The sequence below is a fragment of the Thermobia domestica genome, chromosome 6 (genome assembly GCF_964235325.1).
Source record: "Thermobia domestica chromosome 6, izTheDome1.hap1.1, whole genome shotgun sequence".
NCBI lineage: Eukaryota > Metazoa > Arthropoda > Insecta > Zygentoma > Lepismatidae > Thermobia > Thermobia domestica.
Window position 1 is genome coordinate 8,601,134 of NC_137459.1, and position 26,290 is coordinate 8,627,423.

General features: G+C 36.7%; 1 long non-coding RNA gene across 1 annotated transcript in view; it reads right to left on the bottom strand.

Moving 5' to 3' along the window:
* Window positions 1-25,517, bottom strand: part of LOC145687836 (uncharacterized) — a 236,410-nt gene extending 210,893 nt beyond the window's left edge. The window contains exon 1 of the long non-coding RNA XR_014131795.1: window positions 25,319-25,517. This is a non-coding gene — a long non-coding RNA (uncharacterized LOC145687836). The remainder of the gene's footprint in view (window positions 1-25,318) is intronic.
* Between the last annotated feature and the right edge of the window lie 773 nt (window positions 25,518-26,290).

Here is a 26,290-nt window from a genome sequence, read left to right on the forward strand (position 1 = left end):
GAACTGGATTTTTAAAAATATGATATTAATTCCTCATTTCCAAGTGATTTAAGTAGCTTTAAGATTCTTTAATAGTGTCCGTGTGACCATGTCCAATACACTTAAAAATATGTACCAGTATATAAAATGGTAAAATTTGTACTTACAAACAGTCATTGTGAGCAGTACAAAATTTACAATTTTATATGCTTTTAATTCTGATTTCAGTCGTTGAAAATTTCTGCACCAGACCAAAATCCAGCACAAAACTGACACGGAATTAATTAATCTAAAGATGTAAACTAAGATGCCTCTAATAGATGGAAATTTCACTCTTACGAAGCTGTTTACGTCTTCATTATCTTATTATTATTGTTATTATTATTATTATTATTATTATTATTATTATTATTATTATTATTATTATTATTATTATTATTATTATTAACCAATCAAATCAAATTATTGTTACATTACAAGCATATTCGTATTATCTTACCTGTGTTACATTCCCGTGTCTATTTTCAAGACAGCAGTTTGCCCTTCAGCTGAAAAATACTTCCGACGCCACTGAGTATAGTTGTGCATACCTTATGTTATTTGTGGCGACCAGTTGTACACAATTTTGTTATTAATTTTCTATTATTCGAATATGAACTTAATAGGGCTAGATGTCGGGTCTAATGTCATTGTTCTGTTGCCTAAAAGGTACATTTGTTATAGCCTCTGTTCCATGCCCGGAGTTGTTTCGTGTGTGGATGGTTTCCGCGCACTCAAGTAGTAGACCATAGTATCCAAGGATGTTATAAAATAGAGGATCTGCCCATACAACAAAATCGTGAAACCATACGTCAAAGTTTTGCCACACCTACTCTGCCCGCTCCGCGCCACTAAGATCGCAATGTTTCGAGCCAACAAACATGGCGGAAACGAGAGTAGCCAATTAAACGTGCCGGCTCAGACGATGCTTAGTTGTTTTCTGGCTTCACTGAGTTCATAGGATGAAGATACGTGTGGGCAGGTCCTCTATTTTATAGCATCCTTGGTAGTATCACTGTGCCTCGTGAATGTGAAAGCACAACTGCTTTTGAGCATGGTAAAATGGTCGATTAACCAAAATCATCTTTTCGTCCTTCCAGCGTATTCAGCCACGGTAGTCACGCAGCGATGAACAGTCAGTAGTAGGCGCAATGTGATTACTTCATGAGATGACTTAAACCAGCTGTGCGCAACAGCCGGCCCGCGGGCCATATGCGGCCCGCCTATCCCTGTCTTCCGGTCCGCTAGTCAGTTATTGAAAACAATAATTATTATAATTTTTCTTTTTTTACAAAACCTGTTAAGAGTGAACTGGAAATTTTCCATCGAGCACACAGTACGAAATGTGGTAACACCCTGAAGGCAAGCACTTGGCAAGCGCAGGTACTTGGGGGCAATTTCCCTTGGTACAGAGATTACTAGATGTACCGACTAAGTTCTAAATAGATTATTCTGCTCCTCTTTAGTGAGTAAATATTTTGGTTATCAGTATAACAGTTTTTTTTTTAAATTATTGTGATGTAAATTACGATTAACATGTTCCATCATTTAATACTATACTATTCAATTGTCGTAAAAATGATAGATCTACAGTGAGGCCCGCGACGCCATTTAGTGCTCTGTGATTGGCCCGCCCACTGTTCCAAGTTGCACATCCCAGACTTAAACTCTTCTCAGCGTGACTCACGTGGACCTTACAGAGTCGTCAACATTGCTAAATCGACGTAATGGGTGTGTACGTACCTGCATTGGCTGTTCGACGCCATCTACTGAGCGCTGGATTTGCGGCACTGATTCATTAGATCATTACGTTGATCCACAGCCAGAAGCGTGTCAGACTACAATGAACATGTGAATACCACCGCTGCCGCGCTAAGTAGCTGGACATCATGTTTCCTAAGAAGTCCTACTTTAACTTGTCATACAGAGATGGCTGTATATGCAATAGATGGTATCATGTTAGCGTAGTCTACTGTCGCATGCCTTGTCGATTGTCGTAGCAGCCGAACAATAGGTATGATGGTGTAAAACGTCATTGGTACAAAATGTGCCATTCAGGACTACCTCACCAGTGATCACTACATCAAGGCAATTCCAGGGTTTGAGGTCACGCCTTCTCTTCAGATAATTCCGAATGCCATATTTTTGCAGGACAATGTCAGTTATATTCACGTACTGTTATTTCCTTTATCTCCTTTGCCTTCTAATATGTCATTAATTGATTATTTGCTTGATATGGTGCATCCATACCTTGTTCGCCACCATTCTCTAGATATGTGGACCTTTTCTGAACTTGCATGTAAGCAACGTGACAGCAGTTTGCCAGGCATACTTCCAACACCTTTTTTCATTGGATGACACAGAGCATATAGCAGCTTTTCCTAACCTTTTTCAACTTGCGGCACACTACGAGTGTAACTTGAATTCTTTCGGCACACTCATAGATATTATTATTATTATTATTTGCAAATATAAAATACCATGTTATTTTTTTCTGTGACTACTGATCTCCTTCTCACAGAGATGAAAGCTCGATCACTGGTTTTCCCCTATGCTAATTCATTATGCTTATTTTTTTATTCTAATTTTAAAATAGAAAACAATTGCAGTGAAATATACGACTCAGATTTTTAAAAATACGCTTTCTTTTTCGAAAACTGTATCCAACCTTTCATTAAGAACGAAGATCATTAAATAACGAACGATCAAACAAATGTCTTGTACAAGCTTACAGATGACGAGAAGAACCCTAACAGAAGTAGTGTGACGTAGGTATGGGCTCGCCCACTTTTCGCACGGGGGTTTCAAATGACACCACGGAATAGCACACAGATAACTACCCGAAGTAGCAGATGACATCTAAGTATAGACCACACCTCAAAAACCGAAAATGGACTTGACCGTGTCGTTTACCTTTCCCTGCTACCCCTGTTTTAGGGTTCTTCTCGTCATCTGTGAGCTGTACCTTTAACTTTGCTGTTTTAACCAAAACCGGTGTATATTATTACAATCACACAGCTTGTGATGCGTCGAAGTCAAAACACAGCTGTTGAACAAAGTGTTGTTTTGTCATTCACGTGCGAATGAGTGTTCTACGAACGTTCGCTTGACGCGTACCGTACAAGTGCTTCCATTTCTCGGTGTTAGTATGACTCTCAATTGAAGCGTAACATAGCAGCTAACCGTGGAAATGTGTACGAGCCGAAATACTGTCTGCTACACAGTAATAGATATAGAATAATATAGTACAATTACAGTATTTTTTCCGTGGTAGAAATTCATAGTAATGTGAAATACAAAAATATACATTTTTTTCCTGTCTTGCAAATTCGTTGCTATAGAATTAATATTTTTTTTCGATTTCCTCGCGGCACACCAGCGGTGCATTCGCGGCACACCGGTTGAGAAACGCTGGCATATATGCTCTGATTACAGCACGTGGAGACTTCACGCAATATTTATTTATTAAAGTTAAAGGTGTACAGTTCTATAACATTTTCTGTATAGTCGCACTGCAATTTTCACAACTAGCAGTGTGTATATATCCGTATGCAATTGGGGTGCTGAAGTTGCAAACAAGCACATCCTTCCAAAGGAGCTATGATTTTTTTCTGCTCCTATACAAGTATTCGGAAAGGCTAACTATTGCGGAAGTTGTCGTGTTACTTAGTGGGCGTTCGGAAGAAACCATTTGAGTGATCTTGCTCCATAATTGGGAATTGTTGTGGTCGAAACCATTATCAGCCATCCTCATTATTTCTAACAAATTCGGTTAAATAAAACTCTTTCATATATTTACTATATCTCTCCATGTGTCCGTCTCTCCGGGAGAGAAAAAAGTTACAACAATACATTTAATCTCCATCCTTAAGTAAAAAACAAAACAAACTAGGGGAAGATGGGGTAATAAGAGACAAAATGGTTGGTAGTTTGGTTTATCATCAGAAAAACCAATAAAAAATCCAGAGCTTACTGTATCTTTCTGTGTACAAGCCTAAAAAAGTCATTATTTTTAGGCAACTTCTTTACCTTCTTTTCTGTCTTTCAAAAAATGTTTCCCAAAAACTTTAAGTATCTAAAGTCAGTCTTTTTCGTGAAGATTTTTTTATATAACTTAGTTATAAATGTTTCTAAGCAAACTGGTTGCATAAATTTGTACAGCATTAGTGATACTTCAAAGTTGAATTGTTCCAGTTGTTCTCTGATAAATGAGCTTGCCAGAAAATGCATGTGTCTTATTACCCCATTTTTTGTTTTGTCGGGGGTAGTAAGAGATAGTCGTTTAGTCTTAACAGGTTCACAAACTGAAGTTGAAAATTCCACTGGCCTCCTCATGATGATATTTAGGAAGTGAATTAAGTGTTTATATTTTATCGTCCTGTAATTTTATGAGGAAAAGATCCGTTCATTCTTAAAATAGAAAAAAAACTTTTAAATATTAAGAGGCTTTATTCTGTTAAAAAAGGGAGAATGTTTGGCTTAAAACTTTTGGTCTAGGCCTATTTTCTGTTTTAGGGCTTAATGTTTCATTCCGTTATTGTTAAAAGTATTTACGCAGGCTATTTTTCACTTTGGTATAGCCTATTTAATTTTGTATAGCCTAATCTATCTATATATATAAAATTGAAAATCACTATGCCTGTGACTTTAAATCTCCTGGACCGCCCGACTTATCTCGATCAAATTTGTAACATAGATGAGGTTCAAAGCTGGGATGGTTTTAGGCTATTCACTTTGGTGGTAGAACTGAGGGGCGGAAAAGGAGGAGGGGGTTTGAAAAAATAAATAAAACTTAATAACTCCCGAACCACTCGACCGATCATGATCAAATTTTCAACATAGATGAGGTCCAGGCCTGGAATCGTTTTTGTGATTTAAATTTGACGGAGCATCTTAGGGGAGGAGAAGGAGGGGGAGATATATGAAGTTCAGCGTTGATAGTTGGGGGAAGGTACAACGTAGGGAAGGGGGATACACATTTAAGAATGTTCGAAAATGACTAATTTTAGTGTCGAATCCATAGTTTTAGGAGTAACTGAGATTAACAGTGACAATTCTTATATCGTGTGCCGCAGCACGGAGGAGAGGAGGTGGAGTTATATATATAATAATAATCGAAAATGACCAATATGAATGTCTAATCCATAGTTTTCGGAGTAGTCGAGATGATCAATGATCTTCCCCATGCTGTATAAATCGATGCCATTAAAAACGAAAACAGCATATTTCACGGGTACTACACACATGAGATACGGAGTTGTGCATTTAAATTTTCATTTCAACCCAGCGAAACGGATAATATATGCTGGCGTGTAACAAGCCACACTAGCATGAAGAGTTGTTTTACGACTAGGCCCTACCCTTTTAATAAAATGAGGTTTATATGACTACAACGTGTAATTTGTCATTTCAAAATGTTCAGAATGAGTAAAAGACGTCATAAATTATGAAAAGCTGTAATTTGAATAGTTTGTAATTAAAAACATTCAACTTTCAAGTATGACTTTTACTAACCTTGACAGAAAACTAACCAGAATAAAAACATGTAAAAGGGTAGGGCAATAGAATACATCTTTGGTATATCCCTTGTAACCCCAGTTGAATAACAAGGCACAGCATTAAGGTTGGTTTAAAGAGTCAAGTTTAGACGATAGATGGCACTATAGTCTTTGTATCTCTCCCATGTATTCTTTTTTATCTTTCACGAAAATTCACGATTTCTCTTGCAAATTTCAACCTACAGACTTCAAATTTTTAGAAAAGGAACTTCAAAATCTATCGAAGGCAATAATCCGTGCCAATATTTTATTTAGAATTTTCTTCATTGTTGAAACTGTTTGATTGTTGAAACGGATATCCAAACATTTAACAATCGAACTGTTTCAAAAATGAGGATAATTCTAAATAAAAAATCGACACGGATTGTTCCCTTTAATAGGTTATGAAGTTCCTTCTTTAAAAATTTGAAGTCTTTAGGTTGAAAATTATAAAAGAAATTGTGAAGTTTCGTGAAAGGTAAAAAATACATGGAAGAGAGACGAAGACTGTAGGGACATCTATCGGCAAAACTTGTCCCCTTACACTAACCTTAAATAAATCAGGGCAGTGTCTCTTATTACCCCATACGAGGTTATAAGACACAACTGCAATTTTAAAGCAAATATTTTTTTCGAAGTCTTCCTGTACACTGGAAGAAATAAAATAATTTTCTATTGTGTTACCCAGTAACAAAGTATATACAATTTTGAAAACTGTTAACATTTTAAATTACTATTGTCTCTTACTACCCCATCTTTTCCTAACTAACTCTATGGCCTCTAGAATCTGGAGGTTGAATACCGCGCTCACGAAAGTTCTCCATTGACTTCTATCCTTAGCCAATTGGATCTAGTTTCTAGTTTGTATTCCTATCTCTGCGAGATCCATCTTAATATTATCCTCCCATCTGTGCCGAGATCTCCCTAATGGTTGTTTTCAGATGGGATTTCCAAGTTAAATTTTGAAAGCGTTCCTGCTTTCTTCCATCCTGGCTACATGACCTGTCCACCTGAGCCTCCTAGACTTGATGACTCTGACATGGTTAAATCCATCCTTTCTAGTAAAACCGGAAGTGTTAAAATCCACTACAGCTTCCGGTTTCAATATTGATCGATTTTGTGTTGTAAGAATAGGTGCCATCTTCCATCTTAACCCTGTATTCAAATCACAAGTGGCAGAAATGAAACACTCATGGTTTTAATGTTGATCGCTATAGAGTGAAAACTGTAATACATAGCGAAAAGTAGTCTTCTTCCATCAATTAAGTGTCCCAAGAGTATATTCCATTTGCTCTCTAATATCTGCACTAAAAACTTCCAGTTTCAATATTAAATGATAAAATATCAAGACATACAAACCAAACACCTTTGAGTGGTGTATACGTGACAATGTTATTGTTTGCAGTATGTTTTCAGTCTTGCTACGGAAGTATTGCGACAATGCCATTAAATAAGTTCTGCCCGAATTTTTTCCAGACTTGCCTTTCTACTTTTCATTCTTAATTACTTCTAATGTAAAATGTTTTCAAACGTGTATCTTTTAATATGTTTTTAAAGAAATAACTTTGATTTTGTAATCGTGTATACTCGTGTTGAATTGGAAAACAAAATTTTATGAATGATCCAGAAAAATGGATGAAAAGATTACGATCTTGACAAAGAATTTTAAGAATGATCAAAAACTTCATCGAAAGATTGCGATTTTGGCCATATACGTAGTTCTCCAGATATAAGGTCTAAAAAAAATTGATTAAAATATAGTGGATTTTTTTGGATGACGGACCACAAAACTTTTGAACGACCCCTAAATCGAGTTTTCGTTTTTTTTTTTGGGGGGGGGGGGAATGAACACATCATACTGACAAGTAAACCTTACGTTTGGGTGAATCGAGTTGCTGACTGAGACACATATGAGGAAGTAGTACTAAATGTGGTAAGTATTTCAGTGAAGTTGTAGGTGCGAAGCTCCAGGGGTTTAGGAGATATAGCTACTAGAACATCACATGGAAGTACAGAATAGTCTTCATACAGTTGGAGGTAAAAGCTCTGTAAGACCTCTTGTAACGACAAAAGGTGAATAACAAATATGTGGGTACATATTAGGACTAGGGGGAAGTCATATAGTAAGGATGTACCTGACGGCGGCCATATTGAAATCCGCCATTTTGAATTAAGGTTAATTTTTTAAAATAGGAATAGGGTCATGTGATACATGATTTAAGGCGCAAATCTAATCGGAAGAACAATGGTGACGTTAATTTTGATTTACGCGCAATTGGTAAAAAGTTACAGGCAAATTAAATATTGTTGCAGCATATGTATTAGACCTTTACTACACCTTGTAAATTTTGTGTTAAGATAATAATTAAATAAAAAGCATGTGGATAAATATTAGGTCTATGGTAAGAGTTGCCTTGATGGCGGCCATGTTGAAATTCGCCATTTTGAATCAGACAAAAGTTTTAAACAAAACGCATAACAGTGACACCTTATTAATAGCAAATTTTACCATAAATCCAACGGTATAACCATTTTTGCTTTATCATTAACCAGCACAAAATTAAATGGGAATAGACTAATGCAATAGAGGACTTCGGGCTAGAAGTAATCAGAAATACAATGGTGGCGTTATAATGTTAGTTGTTTGATGCTGTACTTGCACGCCATTTCGTTGTTTTTCTTGTATCCTGTTCACATCTATTTCTCGCTCCCCATTTAAAACTTTTGTCTGATTCAAAATGGCGGATTTGAACATGGCCGCCATCAAGGCAACTCTTACCATAGACCTAATATTTATCCACATGCTTTTTATTTAATTATTATCTTAACACAAAATTTACAAGGTGTGGTAAAGGTCTAATACATATGATGCAACAATATTTAATTTCCCTGTAACTTTTTACCAATTGCGCGTAAATAAAAATTAACGTCACCGTTGTTCTTCTGATTAAATTTGCGCCTTAAATCATTTATCACATGACCCTATTCTTATTTTAAAAACTTAACCTTAATTCAAAATGGCGGATTTCAATATGGCCGCCGTCAGGTACACCCTTACTATATGACTTCCCCCTAGTCCTAATATGTACCCATATATCTGTTATTCACCTTTTGTCGTTACAAGAGGTCTTACAGAGCTTTTACCTCCAACTGTATGAAGACTATTCTGTACTTCCATGTGATGTTCTAGTAGCTATATCTCCTAAACCCCTGGAGCTTCGCACCTAAAACTTCACTGAAATACTGACCACATTTAGTACTACTTTCTCATATGTGACTCAGTCAGCAACTCGATTCACCCAAACGTAAGGTTTACTTGTGAGTTAAGTGATAGTTTGGGCTTGGTTACACTATATGCCTTCTCCAGATGTGATGCCTACAAGAAAATTTTTGATTGAAATATATCATATCATTTGATGGATTTTTATCAGGGGCACATTTTTGAACGGCCCATAAATGCAGTTTTCTTATTTTCTACGGAATAAGCACATCACACTGAGTTAAGTGATGGTTTGGGTTTTGCTATAATATATTTAGTTCTCCAGATATAAGGCGTACAAGAAAATTGTATACTGAAACATATTGGATCTTTTGATCCAAAAAGGCAAAGTTTTTCTTTTTTTCTTTTTTTTCTTATGAACTGATAAATGTTTGAGAAAAGATAGGGTGTTGTACTTCGAATTATATCGACGAGAATCTTCTTTTGTCCTTAAACGAACGACTTCTTGCATAACTGACATCTGCATCGTAGTATTTGTCTGTCTTCTGTTGTGTGGGAGGATATAATTCTTTCTATGAATATAAGCGTTCTATGTATGTTGGAGGCGTGCCAACTTGAAGCTTTTGTATGGCGACAAAGCTGGTTCCGTCTGAAAGCCGAGTGCAAAAACACAAATTACCCAGCTGTCTTGCACTAAATCAACCGGATTGACTTCAATATTATTTGTAAAATTTCTTTTTATCTTCAACATCAAATCGGAAACTTTTCGTTTCATATATTCTCTGAATTATTATACAGCCAGCGGCAAAGTGAGACTACTTTCTTCATTGTATTTTTTTTTATCTCGATCCCTGTTGATCTCATGTTTGCTGCTATTATGTTTATCACAGCCCTTTGTCTTTTATCAATGATTCAACTAATAACAGATAAGAACATCAAATATTGAAGTAAATAGAGAGAATAAGTCAAGGAGCTAAGATCAGTGGCCTGAACTACTTCTAACAGCAATTTCTACAAGCGAGAACAGGATTTTTTATTCAACAGGAAATGTTGCATCAGAACTTCAAACTTTAACAAAAATAGAAACCATTGACCCAAACTCTCTGAAATGAAATTATTATTCTTACGGGGAGTGCTCAAAAAGTAAGGTTACAAAGCCTGCAGTGAAACGTGTATATATTATTTCACACAACCAATACAGCCAACAGATAGTGCATGCAATAGCTTGTTTTTTTGACATATCTTCGTACCGGGTGAGGCACTTGTCGCATTGTGGGATGAGTTTGAAGATTCTCTTCTGTTAAAAATCCTGTTCTTTCGTGTTCAGATACGTTGTCACGAAGTGCTTCACCTCCTCGTCTGAAGTGAAACGACGGGCTCCTATTTTCTGTTCAGCGTAAGCTCTAAACTCCGATAAGCAAAATATTTGTATCCTTCCGCTTGTCACAAGTACGATTGGCTAGTGATGTATCACTCCCACTCCCCACAGGGAGGAGCAAATTATACAAGTGCATTTTGACAATACTGTCTCGTGTTGTCCAGATACTTACAGCAGCAGCAGAAAAGAAGGAAACTAACTCGAAAGATAAAAAAAAAAAATTGAATTTCGCTGGTGTACAATTGTTGCTTACTGAGTAAAGGTTTACCTTGGTGTTTCACCACAACACTCGGTGAACCGGGATTCATGTCAGCCATCTTTCAGACTTAAAAGCAGAACACGCTTTTACAGTTGAATTGGCGCCATAATTACTGCGCATGCTTAGTGTTTATTTCTATTGCTTCATTAGCCACACTCGATTGCAATATAATTAGATAATCCGTATTATATTCTTGTCATTTATAATAATGTAGCAGTTTTATATGGAGCTTCATAGTGAAAGTAATAATGACATCATATGAACTATTTTGCGGAGGAGTACAAGCGTCGGTAGGCCAACAGCAAATCAGCGAGATTTAGTTTCGCGTGGCTTTGTTTATCGCAGTCTAGAGCTTGGGCCGAACAGGGTTTAGGTGCTCCTTCAAGTGCGGGAACAGGTGAAAGTCTCTTGCAGCGAGATCCTCCTGTTGTCCTGATTCAGCACCTCCACGTGAGCTGTGTTCAAATCTGTTGATGCCGTGCTGGGTCGTCCATTGCACTCCTCGTCAATGACGTTTTCTCCACCAGCCGCAAACTTTCGACATCATTCTGCGACATGCTGCTGAGATATTACAGTCTCTCCCTAAGCCTCTACCAGCTGCCGTCAATTTCAACGTGGTTACATTTTCCCTCCACAGATATCGAATAACTGAGCGCACTTCTTCGCAAAACCAGTTTTCCAAACGATTGATTTTGAGTTTAACCCCTGATATCAGACGTGGACCTACTGATTGACATGGAATCCGAACCCCATGAGCTCCCGCCGGGAATCGAACCCGGGTCTCCCACGCCAAAGACGCTAATCGCTTTGACACCAAGGAGCTCCAGTTTTCCAAACGAGTCGCCATCTGTGTTTACCTACGTAGATGGCGGGTGGCTGAAACTCCGCACAGTTACCAACTTAATGTGTTAAAATTACGCATACGCCTCATTCCTCTATAACAGACGAAACTCCAGAAATACCGGCCTTGCAATCTTAGTTTCTGATTCTCCCTCGTATTATTATTTATTTTACTGTCTTACGGTTATATCGTGTACAAACATACTAAATGGATGAATTATAAGAAATCAATTATTTGATACAGTAAGAAGGGAATCGGTAATGATATTAGGGGTGACCTAAAATTGTCTATTAGGTCATCAGGAAACAGCCTCTACTATATACAGGGTGTTCCATAAATATATCGACAAATTTTGCATACATGTTCAGGACCTCAGTACAAGATAAAACTTTATCTGCGACTTCGGCGGGAAACGTGTAATTCCGAAGATGGGATATAATTAATGGAATTGATCGTAGGGTAGTTACACAGAATAAAACAAGCCACAAACTTCGCATACGTGTTCAGGATCTCATACCAGAAAATCTTGAAATCTTTGAGTTTAACGTCCCACGCTTATGCATGCTAGGCTAAGGAAGACGATGATTAAAAGAAACAAACGATTATGGAAGAATTGGTGAAATGAGAAAGTGGAGGAAACCGGAGTACCCCGAGAAAACCCATGAGCACGATGTTGTTCAGCACAAAATTACTTGGCCGCTGATCGAATCACGGACCCCACGCACCAGATGTAAGCGCTGTACAATTGAGCCACCTTCATACAAGAAAAGTGTTTATCTCCGAACACACACACACACACACTATATATATATATATATATATATATATATATATATATATATATACAGTGGCGGATCCAAGATATGATCAAGGGAGGGGCTAAACTATAGTTTGCCGTTTTATACAGTGTATACCTGAGCGTCAAGGGGGGCTATAGCCCACTGTATATATATATATATATATATACGTATATAATATAAGATTGTACAATGTATGTATCAAAGTGAAGATAAGGTTTATGTATGACATTTCTAAATGGGCAACTGAACCTTTTCGGTGGGGGGATTACCATAACCCTTCCCATGCATGCGCCACTGAGTCGGTGGCCATATTCTTTTCAAAAAAAAAAAAAAAAACGAATGTGTGTAATAAGACTGATATTTGATGGTTGTCGCTACATTTCATCATACGGTCAGTTGTGATCAGGGGTGGCGATTAGGTGGCAAAAGGGGGCTGTTTCCCCCATTTTTTGGAAGTGATCACTTAATGTATATAGTTTCATTTGGAAATGTAAGGTTTTTGTATGTATTGCTGGTTTATAGTAAGAAAATGCTGCCATATAATATTTGCCGTTGCGTGAATACGTATTGGTTATGTGGCCTCCCGTGAAGTTAAGAAAGCTACAGGTGTTGCGTTTTAATTGCAATTCAAAGCAATTAATATTGCAACTGCGCATTTCTTTAAATGTTGTAGCATATGCTTGTAGTGTTTACTGTCTTTCATTTTCTAAGAGTAATAACATACATTTAATGGCATGTGTGTAATTAAAAATATAAGTTGTTCATTAATTCCAGTTTCAATACAACTTATTCAAAACAAGCCTTATTATTCATTATTATGATTAATATTATCCTTTCTATTTATTTGTTTTGGAAATTTGTTATTAAATAATCTGATCACACAATTTTCCGGGCAGAATTTTATGATGTTCGTGAGCAAGGAATCACATTTTATTTAATAAAATATGAAATACGATATACGGAATTTTAACTGAAAAAGACAGTATCCTATTAGTTACACCACCTTTCGTCAAACAAAGTGTTAGAAACAACCAGGAAAACTAATGTTGATATACAAACATTCAGATCATGTCTTGCCCTCCATTCTTAATGTCCAACCGCCGCCACTGGTTGGGATAAAAGTTCGTTATTGCTATGGCTTTAAATTCCTTTCAAGCTTCGTTTTTTACACGTTTACATTCTTCATCTAGCTGGAAAATCAGTATTATTAAATCACTTCAGAGTTAGAAGTTTCAAGTGGAAAATGCTGTGTCTTCAAATAATCAAAATCCACTCCGGCTTTTTAGCCAGAGGGAAAAAGACCACAAAAGTTTTGTTTTACGTCGATTTCTCTGCAGACTGTTTTTTTTTTTTTTATAATCATAAGAATAATTTCGTTGTATTGTTATCTTTTTTACTTTTTTTCTCGTACGGAATTAAAGCTAAAAAGAAAAAAAGATCAAGTGTTCCTTATGGATTGTATTCATAACAACCTAAGAAACTCAATTTAAAGAAAAAAAAATGCTTCGTAATGCTTCACGAAAATCCATCCCCAAGTTGTTTTTCTTATAACTTTGAACTCAAGAGTTTTCCAGTTTTGAGGAAATCAGTTTTTTTTTATTTACTATTTTAAAACAAGATCTCTGCTTCTGCCTCTCTCTTTCTGTCGATTTTCTTATGGATAACGGAAATATTTAGAAAAATAAATACAGCGATAAAGTTTATGAAAAATGAGGTTAACAAAAAAAAAGAAAGAAAGAAAAGAAAAGTAAAAGAAAGCATAAATATTAGAACACTTGCTTTTAGTTTCTGAAAGCTAGTTTCGCGAAATGAAATATCAGTGAACAATATTGCCCTTCCTTCCACGCGAAAGAAAAACCAAAAGTCACGCCCCTTCTTTATACTACATTGAGAAAAAAATTGTAGGTGGCGTACTTAAAAAGATAGGTTACATGTGTAATTCTTGTAGTTTTTGTACTTAACGTACAGCAGACGTATAACTGAAAACGCATGTTTTATAATACTTTCTGTATAAGTGTTCTATCTATACGTACTTTCCGTATGAAACAATGTAGGCGGTCAGGATCTCACATACAAATGGACGTTTATAACATATAGCTGACGAAGGTAACATAAGTACATGTATGTGATATACGGAAAATTGTTAGATGTCAGACATCCTGCAACGGCATGATGTAACATCTAAGGGCAGTGCGTATGTAGCATACGGATAACGTATGATCCGTACTGATTTCTATAGTAAGCAAGAGGGTACCGTATATTTGTAAAGTCACACACATTAATAAATGGAGGCTAAAGTCATTATTTCTTATGGCTCCAACCTCCATTTATTAATGTTCGTGAGTGTATAATATACCGCTCTCCGGAGAACGGATTTTTCCTTGTGTAACTTGATGGGCAAAGTGGTTCAGTGGTAGAGTGCTTATCTCATGCCTGGTGTCCCTGTTTCGATCCCCGGCCAAGTAAATTTGTGGTAGACAACATTGTGTCCGTGTCTTTTCTCGAAGTGCTATCATTTCCTCCCGTTATCATTTCCCCTTTATTTCACCAATTCCCCCATCATCATTTATTTGCCTTAATAATTTTCAACCTTAACATGAATGGCATAATTGTGGGACGTTAAACTAAAATACTTTATACTACCGTCGTCTGGTCATGTCCGTTAGGCCAAAGAATACCACTGAAAATTACAAATGAGTGATGATGGAAAAAATTGTTGGAAATCACAGAGCTCCAAGGAAGCTCATGGTCACGATGTTGGAACTGACATAAACTGGAACTAAAACAAGAGCCCTATCAGATGTGACCGTCCTATGATATCACGGAAAATGTTGCTCCCTCACTAGATTTGAAGTGGGAGACCCGGATTCGATTCCCGGCGTGAGCTCATGTGGTTCGGATTCCACGTTAATCAGTAGATCCACGTGTCACATAGCCTAGTTGCTGAACGGGATGCTAAAATCGAAAATCAAGTCAAATCAATCCCTCAGTAGATTTGTGTGCTTTATTCTGATCACAAAATGTAGGATAGATATTGTACAGTCTGCAAGTAAAGAAAATAGCATATTCTCTTACAATTTGTATATGAAGTATGTTATTTCTTTTTGTATGTGCCTGTACAATTACCATGCGCTGCGGATATTCGGTCTTAATGTACCGGTTTCCTCCATTAATATGTTATTTCGTCATCATTTGTTTACACGTATAAGTAATAAAATGGTATTCCGATTTTCAAAAAAAAAAAAAAAAAAGATAAATTTAAAAAATATGTTTTTGGCAGTAAAGACTCTTAAATTTGAAGAAATTAGATAAAGTAGATTTATATTTTGTTTCCATCTATTCGAACTTCTGCTATGATAAAATTATTCGAATTATCCAATTACCAATTTCTTTTCGCATATTCATTAACTGGAATAATTACTGAAAGTTTTTCTCAAATAAACTGTTCGAACACTTATTTTGTTTCAATATTCGAATATTATTTTTTTAAAATTTCTTCAACACTAACAGTTTTGTGTTGATAAGAGTATGCATTTAGTAGTTTGTACTCTTTTGTATTACGTCCTCATCTATCTACGCACGTATGTGCATTATTTGCGTGTATGTTATGTGTCTCAGTACATGCTTCTTTGTAACAGTATGTTTACATCAAAGCTACATAAAAGAAACCTACTCTACATGCTGTACAATGAATGCTATAGACCAGTAAACACCCATACGTTGCGTATGCAAAGCATACGGCCTCCTGTAAAACAGCCGAGTAGTTTGTTTGTGCATACCAAATGTAATGATCATCTGTATACTGTGATGTTTCGCAACTTGTCAAAACTACAGATGATTTTCATGCAGGTACAACATCTTCATGTAAACATTTTGTAAGCGAGGTAAACAGAAGCTAATGTGCGTACTGTCCTAGTATCGTAAATCGGTTTCGTAAGTACTTATATTACTAACAAAACATTTATCTGTGTTATCAACAAATCTGAGAAAAATAAGTTTACTACATTCACGATATCAAAACAGAAAAATCATACGTGAAGACGAAGAGGTTCGCAGAAGATCGTGGAACATAGAGGGTTTTCAGTCATACCAAGTGACCTGGCAATAATGGCAGAGTGCCTATGATGATATTTTTGTGATTCTGTATTATATTCAAAATATTAAATAGCTGAAATACCCATTCTTCGCATGAGTCAGATAAAATATATATGTAAAGTAACTGAACAACGAAAGGAAAAAAATATCGGTCATTTTCTACTACTTTTACATAGCCCAGTAAACGCCCCCTGAGACCCCCTGGTTTGAATTTTGAAAAAAAAAACACCTCTAGACCCCAGCCGTTGGGGCTGTATTTGGAAGTCAACGACTGTGGAAGTATCACCATTTATCTCAACCACCTCGAAAACTATGGGTTTGACACTAATATCGATCATTTTGAATTACTTTTATATGTCTCGATAACCCCCTACCCCCTTTCCAGGTGAACCCTAGCCCGCATACAATGATAGCTGAATTTGAAAATCACCGCTAATGGAATCGTCACCATTGATCTCAGCGACCGCGAAAACTATGGATTTGACATTAATATCGTCATTTTGGATTGTTTTTACATGTGTCGGTAACTTACCGGTGACTCCCGGCCAGTAGCCGAATAGCGTGAATTTGGAAGTTAATGCGATCGGAGTTTCACCATTGATATCAGCAACGCGAAAACTACAATTTGACAGTAATATCGGCCACTTTGGATTATTTTTACATGTCCCGGTAAACGCGCCCTGAGACCCCTTGGTTCGAATTTTAATTTTTAAAAAAAGCTTCGTTTTCTTCTGAGGCTTGGACTAAGGTACCCGTGACCAAAATTTGGTAACTCTCGGTCCACTCATCAAATCCTCAGGCCGCACAGAGACACACAGACAGACGCAGAAACGAACTCTTTATTTTATTTATATTAGATTAAAATTTTATTTACAAGTTAACATTTAAAAAATAACCTTGTGGGAGAATTCGAAGTAAGAACAAAAGTTCTAATCCGGTAACGGGATACATCTAGTAAATACAATCGAAGTTTGTGCGAGTTTAATCTCACCAACCTGAAATTGGATCGCACTCAAATCTTAATGAGTCTCACGGTAACTCAAACTCCAACTAACTCGAGCTGAGCCTCTCTATTCTCAATTAAGCTCGCACTAGTTCGTTCTTGTGCTCATTAAATAATGAATCTCGTGCTTTTCTGTGGTTATTAGAACTCCGACTTTGGTTCCCTATTCAGTTGTAGGACTTGCTTTTATCTATTGTGCTAAAGGCTCACTGGTTTTTGAAATCTGTGCTACGAATATTCTGTATTCATTAACTAAAAATTTTGTGAATTTTTGAACAAAGTGTACTGTCTCGTTGATGTCTGAGAGTTATCTTGACCCTTCTGATTTTCGACCCGATTTCCGTAGTTCTTTACAGAGTGAATCTCAAAAATGCTTCACGCTTGTAGTAGAGAAATTCTACTTCAACTGGTAATTGAACCCAAACAACGTGAACTCATGTTTCATTGTAGGGTTGCCAACTGGCTAATTTCTCATCGGCTTGGCCGTAAATATTGCTGTTAAATCCGGTGACAGGTACAAACTTTTTACCATCCCCTTTATGACCGGTAACTTTAAATTTGTCTCTAGTTCGAAGTAATTTCATCTAGTTCAAAGTATAGATTTAAAAAGTAACTTTCATTCTGTAAATCCAAAACTGTCACCTTTCACCATCTATCAACGATTAATATATTTTGTTTATCTGTTTAGATATTTTTAAAGAAATGACAGGGACTGTATTAGGGAAAGTTTAAAATCTACTTATAAGGAATTTTATATATTTATTGAGAGTGGAAAAGGACTTCTTAAAGCAATTTCCTGTAGTTTAAGTATAAATTTAAAGAATAAATTATTTTTTAAATCCAAAATTGTCACGTAAAGATTAATATACTTTTGTTCATCTGTTTCGATAATTCTAAAGAAGTGGCAGTTACTGGTGAATACAATAAAATGATCAATGCCAGTTTCAGTTTCTCATTTCTAGCACAATGTATCTATTAAGCTTATTAGTGAATGTACTAAGAATATGCAGAGTACAGATGCTAATTCTCTTTTGTTTACGATAGCATATTTCCTTTTCATGGGTGGGTCCGAACAGAGATACCTCACACTTAGAGCTACATCATAGGGAAAATTTGAAGGGGTGCCGGGTTTTTTTATTTTCGAGAGTTGGCAACCTTATTTCAATGTGGTTGTACAGTGGGGGACACTTCTAAATGGTACACCTTAGCCGTAAATCTCCATATGGCTGTACCATTTAGAAGTGTCCCCCGCTGTACAAGTAATTGTCAATAATGAATCTTTGGAACAGCCATTTCCAACTTGATGTTCTGTGATCTCACGGCTTGCTTCTGTCTTTCACAGAAAACCGGATGAGTACACATGAAGAGTAGATGAGAATTTTGGTTTGGTCAAGGCAATGGCTGCAGGAAAGCAATAACGTCGATGGCGGAATTGTTTTATCAGGTACACCACTCCGTGGATCCATGACTATTCGTACACTGGCAACACTTTTCTTTGCTCTAGTGTTCTGTTTCTCTCTGTCGCTGCTTTGATCGAAGGTTTATTCCGATGTCGTACTTGGAAAAAGGCTTATTTAAAATGCTCTACAGTTATTGTTTTTCTTTAATCAGTTCTTGTCTAAGATTTGTCTTGGAATATCTTCCAAACTTGTTTGAATAATCATGCTTTACCATTTTTTTCGTATAATGTTTCATAAGAATTAAGTTCAAAAAAGGGCACTATAATAAGTGTAACGAACTTTTTCTTGTACAATACATTATTATCTAAAGCTATGATGAAAACTTGAAAAATAAGAAATCAAATTTATCACGAAGCGGTATCTTTCAGATAAAACTATAACATCTCCTTTCTTGTTGTTTTTCGTTATCTCTCAGATTTTACAGATACAAGGAAATAGGCATTTCCATATTAGGGAGATTAAATGTAGTACAATTTTCAGTTGTGTTTCATTTATTTCGTTCGTTACGTGAACTTAATCCAGAGGCATATTTCACTCCAGGCTTTCTTTGTCTGTTCAGAAGCCATGAAAGTAATTTCGTCATCTTTCTTTACATTGTAGCTTCCTTAATGCGGCAATTGGGGATAAATAATTGGAAAATATTTTTTTTTGTCTTTCGTTTTATTTTGTCCCAGAAAATCAAAGGCACTATACAGCATAATGAATTCTACATACCAGAAATATGTCGTGCAACCTTTTCGTTCCCACGTTATGAGAAGTCAAATTTTGACACATGTTTCGAAAACAAGAACCATCCATTGAACTCATCCGATCTAGATCAAGCACGGTATGGTGATAGATATTAATCTGTTATATAAGCTTTGTAAAATATTGTACAGTCAACAGCAAAAGTATATACCCTGTGACTGCTTTAACTCCATTAGGTCTGAGCCAATTATCACAAACGCCTGGACAGATGCAACCCAACTTACACCTAACATTTCAACCAAGAGACGACAAACCGAAATGTTAGGTGTAACAGGCTTTTGCTCTGGAGTTGATGCATGAAACAATTTCTCAATTTTAAGATTTATCTCTATCGTTCGGAGTGTGTTGTTGCGAACTAAATACTGAATCCATTGTCGACGACAATTTGGTCATTGCAATTTACAATACAAGAAGTACATTTCCTTTAAGAGCGAAGTATCCTGAAATACAGAGTGTGTTGATTCAGCCCTGTAGTAGAATTTGGTCGCCATTTTGTCTCGCACGAATGTAATTTATGCAAATGCTTCTTCTTAAAATAAAATACTTAGTCAGCAATGGCGAACTGGCGAGTAATTTGATACATAGAAGCACATGTTTTCAAGTTGCCATATCGACCTGATGCCCACAATTTTTCGAGCTCTGTGTGTTTGAGCTCCTTTGATGAGTTACTGTATATGACACTGATGTCACATAATGTACTCATGGATTCGTCATCAATGTCTAATATTATTTAGTCTTTACAATGAAAATAGATATTCAATCATGTCCTCTGGGGTGAAAACCGAGAATAGCGCGCCGCTTCAACAATGTGGTTTTATTAACAGTTTATTAAACTAACACTTTCTTACATTTTGATATTTATATCGTGTTAAATTTTTCTAGTAGTCATTCCAACGAACCGTTGTAATTCTTTAACTCCAAGACAATAAACATTGTCCTTTGTGAAAAGAAAAAAGTGCAAAAGTGTAGTCAGTAAGGCGTCTGCCTACCAACTGACCGACCCGAGTTTGAGTTTTGGTATAGGTTGGAACATTTTGTAATTCCATCGTCGTTGCGATGGTGTTCTGATTCTCAACGGGCTATTTTAGAACGAATGCCTTCGACAATCTAGGGAAGTAAGGGTACTAAAGGAAGATATTAGCTACATAAATTGCTTAGTCTGGAATAGGTATGTCCGTCAGGCTAATGTATGATGCAGCAGTGGGCTTTTCTCAATCAGGACAGAGCAAGCAAGTTGTACAAAATAGCGGAAAGAACAAGAGAGACAGATTTGAAGAAAAAACTGGTGTTGTCATAGTTCTACGATTGTTTTGATAAGTAATGCAACATTTATATTGACATTCAATTGTTCCCACACTAAAGTAATTTTAGACAGTGTGTTCAATACTTTGCATGAAGTTGAAAGCTAGTATTAAGAACTTATTAATTTTTTCAAAAAAATCAGATTCATCCATTGATCATTTGAATGTTTCTTTTCATCATTCAGATTCATCCAGACCTTTCTTTTACAGATTTTCAGCTAAAGCTTTCTTGCTATTCTCTCAATGAATAGCTTTGGATTTTTTGTATGTTTCAACAGTTTTAATACTGAAAGCTCAGCAGAAAGATATTTGACCGTACCGAAACAGTAACGTGTCCCTTTTACAGGTAACTTACTGATATTAAAACCCCTAAAATGTAACTCAGATCCCTTTCTACAGAAACATTCCTTTTAAATTTGTGTTCGTTAAACTATGAAAAATTCTAGTAAATCCCATCCATTAGTGAAGACTAAATAATAATGTACGTTCAAAACAAGGGTTCGTCGATTTGTGATATTCAACGAACAAGTTCGTTACTGAATTCTCTATGTCTGTGTGTCTGTCTGTCTGTTCGTCTGTCTGTTATTTGCGATATTTTCAATTTCGAACTCCGCATTCGATAGAGCATCAAAAACTATCAGAGAAAGTGATTAAATTTTTCGCGTCACTCTTACTCTTCCCAAGATATTGGCCAAAAAGGTGGCCGATTTTCAGAGATTTAAGGAGCCATACCTCGGGAGCCATAAATTATAGAGAGATCATATTGGTGTTGCTCAATATCTAAGAGGGTGGTAAATATTTTGGTAGCAAATAGTAACGGCTGGCTACTGTCCAACTTGTCATTGGTTTGGCCAGTGGCTACCAATTAATATCGGTATCAAAATATTTACCATCCTCTTAGATATTGATTAACACCAATATCATCTTTCTATGATTTACTGTTCTTGTGATATTAGCCAAAAAATGGCCGATTTCCAAATGTTTAAGGAGCCATATCTCGGGAACCATAAGTCATAGAGAGATCATATTGGTTTTGATCAATACCTAAAAGGATGGTGAACATTTTGGTACCAAATAGTAATTGGTGGTCACTGATCAACTGGCTACTGGCCCACTAGGTACCTTTCCCAAGATATTGGCCAAAAATTTTCGAATTTCGGAATATTTAAGGAGCTATATCTCGGGAGATGATATTTTGTAAATTTTTGCGATAAACATAAGGTATGGATAAAGAGATTTGTTTTTATATGTTGAAACAATCACAGTTATCATTCCTGCTTCATCTCTCCATTGCTTTTAAGTTTGTTCTGGCAATGCTGTTGGAACATTCTCAACTAGTTTAGTTTTGGAACTCAAGTGTCTACAACATTGAATAACAAAATTTTTAGGTAGTCTAAAAATATTGAGCCCTTTGCTCGAAATGGCGTTAGTGAATCAAATCTCAGGGTATGAGTCGCATCGTATCAGACCTAACCTAACGCAATTTGGTGGCTAACAGTTGAAGCTAGTAGATATGCAAAACGTGTTGGAATTCTTATAATTATAAGGTGTTGCGCCGTGAAGATGTGCAAGCTTTCCTCAGAACTGTGCTACATTTTACAATTTCATTCCAATAAAAAAAAAATGCTGCGAGTCCCATGAAGAAATTTGTGTTGCTTATGGAGGAAGATTCAAAAAGGAACAGCCAAGATATGATTCAGTAGCTTTTGTTGTGGAAATGTCCATGTCTAAAATCCAATTTGCAGTAGGCGAAAATGACAGAAGTTAATAACATTCTGACGAAAGTCCAGCAAGATTGTTGTGTACAGTAAAAAATCATCTTATTAATGATGAACCTAAACATCCATCAACAGACAACGGTAAACCTTTTGGAGAAAGTTGGCTACAAAAAGAAACTTGACATTTGAGTGCAATACGATTTAACTCAAAAACACCTACTCGATCTAATTTCCCTCTACTACGAATCTCTACTGAAGTGTAACAAACTCGTCACTTCTGAAGCGGTAGATCACCAGTAGAGTCTAATGAAAAGTGAATAACCTACAACAATCTGAAAAAAAAAATCTGCCCAAATTCTGTGGGAACTTATTGATTTCAACATTAGTTTTTTTTTTCAATCTGATACGACCAAGTTTGCCGCGAATAAATAGAAGTTACGTATCTCACAATGTATAAACATATTTTTCGCACACGGAACACCTTTAGGTCACAATAACTGGGTTGAATCTATGAGATAATGGAATTAGGAATTATATGCCTAGGCTGTAAGCCATTTAGTCCGTCAAGTATATAAGGTATGACGTCCTTCGGCAATCACATTATCCTATGAAAGGGAAGGAAAAAGGATTGGGGAAGGAAGGAAGAGGTGTGGGAGCCATATGTTAGGTACCGTCCCTGCATTTGCGTGGTGTGAATGAGGGAAACCCAGGAGAAACCTCACTCAAAACTGGACTGAAAAAGCTGTTACACTCTTTCGACCGAGTGTCCCCACCGGGAGTGAAATTATGGAGTTGGAATAATCCTTAATAATAACAAAGCAGTAATAGAATTACAGTAACAATTACCTCAACAACAAAATTTGATGAAGAAAATTAATTAACTCATCTAATAATTGTCTCTTCATACTGGCTTCTCAAAACTTACGTGAAAGGTTGTTTTTTTAAGTAGATAACTGCTTTTGTGCAACATCAAGTAAGTGACTGGCTTAGGTAACTGCTTAACACATTAGATTTCTATCAAAGTTCAAATCCTTCCAGCTTCATTTGTTTTTAAACATGCTTCAATTTCCATTTCAATCCATACTCAGTGTGATAACCAACATGGTCTCCTTTCTGCAAGGAAAAAGAAGTTCGAATGACGGAGAATTGGAGAAGATACATGAATGGATACGAACTTATTTCCTTCAATTGTTCCACAATTGATATTTTCAGTTTATTTCAACCATTTTGCAATTCATGTATGAACAATGCTTTTCTTCTTTCTTCTCGCATGCAGTATGTAGTGAAATAATTATAATATTATTAATATATTGCACTCACTGGATAAATGTGATTCAAAATTTGACGGCTGGGAATAAAAACTTGTACAGTCAGCAGCAAAAGTCTCTCTCCACTGACTACTGTAACTCCATTAGTTCGGACCCAGTATAAACGCCTGGACGGATGCAACCCAACTTACACCTAACATTTCAACTAGGAGACGACAATGAGTAAGCCTGTGAAGCACAGAAACATGTTTTTTTTTTTTCCTGTGGATTTGATGCACAAAAAATGTGCATTTGAGATTAATCTCTATTGCTTGGTGCATGTTGTCCAATGAGTGCTATTCGTGCCTGATTCTTTGATGATTTCAAGCAACGTGTTTGTAACTGTTATGAGTATCACTGTTATGAGAACACACCAACACCAATATTCTAGTTAACAGCGTATTTTTTCATATAGTGTATATACTACAGAAATAAACGATCTACGTATTCCATATATACAAGGTGTCCCATTAGTCCGTTTACATAGGACATTTTGGTAACTATTGAAGATACGAAAAAAATGACAAGAAAGCAATGTTGTTGGAAAATATGTATTTTCAACGTAAAATGTCGGAATTTTCGGAATTGTACCAACTGTTTGGATTCTACAGTGGTATAACGCCCAATAGTAAAGAAAAATGCAATGTTTCTATGTCTTTGTTGGATAACAATGAAGGTAAGTGTGTGTGCTTTGAAGTATCCTGGACCAAGGAGAATACAAGGGTCGGCTACAATGAAGGATATGAAAAAGGATCACATGCAATGTCAATCCAAGGCAGTGGCGTCACCATCACAAGCGGAGGGGACAGGTACGAAAAACAAATTGAATTGAATTTATTCAAAGAGATGAGACAAGAAGACAATTGAATGAAAACAGAAAGGGCCTAAGTGCCAAAACTCAAAAACCAGAGAAAAGTCGATAAACATGAGTTATCGCAACACAAGTTAAACGGGTATACTTAAAAACAAAAGCAACAACTTTTAAGCTATAAACTACCTACAAACATATTCTCCTTGGTACTAAGACAACTTTGAACGATACAATTCAATTCTACTTATTGCGGCAGTTACATACTGTTTCATTATTCAATTGTTGTCTCGTCTAGAAACAGAAGCGTCAGTTTCCAGACTAGTTCAAACGAGATAGATTAATTCTCTCGTACCAAACCGCTGGTGTAGGGGTAGCGTGCTTGTCTGCCACACAACATTTGGGTAGGCCAAACATAAGCACAAACCCTGCTTCCATGGGACATCCTGACTAAGGTTTTCCTGCTTTTCCTGGTTTTCCTCAGTGTCCCAGGTGCATGCTGCGATGGTCCCTTCTTTCGGCTCGTAAACTTGTTGCCTCATCTCATTTCGTTGAATGATTGTCTAGTGTCGTGTATGAGTTTTCGAAATGAGACGAACACGTGATTGTTCTGTTCTCGTGAGCGATACTACTTATTTCCTTGCAAAGGGATTGAAAATGTAGAAGCAAGCTATATGAGAAGTGCCATCCCCGCATTCCTCTTATGGGAGACAAAGGCATACCATGCTTGTTCCTTTGACAAATTAATGATATGATTAAAAATGACTTGGGTACTCACACAAAGGATATCGCTCCAAACCCAACCTTTCCACTTCAAGTAACCTACCTATTGCAAGATCCTGAAGCAGGTAAAACAATGCTGCAACTGTGCTTAGCGTAGATGTTCGAAGTGATGTCCATGTTGTTGTGCACAAATTTCCATTCAATGTCACAAACTGGCCCTAACCCATTGCAGAGTCTCAATGATAATAGCAGCGCAGGCCTCGAGAATATTGTGTTGTAGAGCAGCAATTGTATGCTGGCAATCCCTGTAAAAAAGAAAGAAAAAAAGAGGATTATATGTGACCCCATAGAAAAAAATCAAGCAGTGTTAAATGAGGTGATCTGCGTGGCTATTCCACCAGACCTCGACGTCCGATCCGATGTCCACGAACTGCTGCATCCAACCATTGCGATCATTGAAACTGAAGTGCGGTGGCGCACCATCTGGTTGGCAGTTAAAATGCCGGCAGTTTGCGAGAGGCAAGTTGTCCAAATAAGATTGCAGTATTGTTAGTTGCAGGTTCTGATAGGTTTCACCTGTTAATCTCCCCTCTAGGAATACGGAACCCACCAGAACATTACCGTGATTTTCACACCACACATTTATACGAGGGTCAATTTGCTTATGGGAAACTTCGGCAACATGAGGATTGCTATCTGACCAATACACGTAGTTATATCTGTTAACAGTTCCATTAAGATTAAATGTGGCCTCGTCGGAAAACATGATGTTAGCTGGGTAGGGTTGTTCGTGTTGTGTGCGTGTAAACCATTCTCAGAATTTACGTCGTCGGTCTGCATAATCTCGATACAACTCCTGCACGAAATGTACCTTGAAGGGTTGATAATGATGCTTACGCACAATTCTTTGGACAGACTAGTATTACTCTTTTGGGCCACTTTTCGTAACGATCGCATTGACTGCACGTAACTTTAGCCAGAATATCAACGAGTGTGCCATCGTTGGTTATGGATTGTAGTCTACCAGAGCGAGGCTGGTCCAATACATTGCCAGTATCGTTGAAGCGTGTCAATA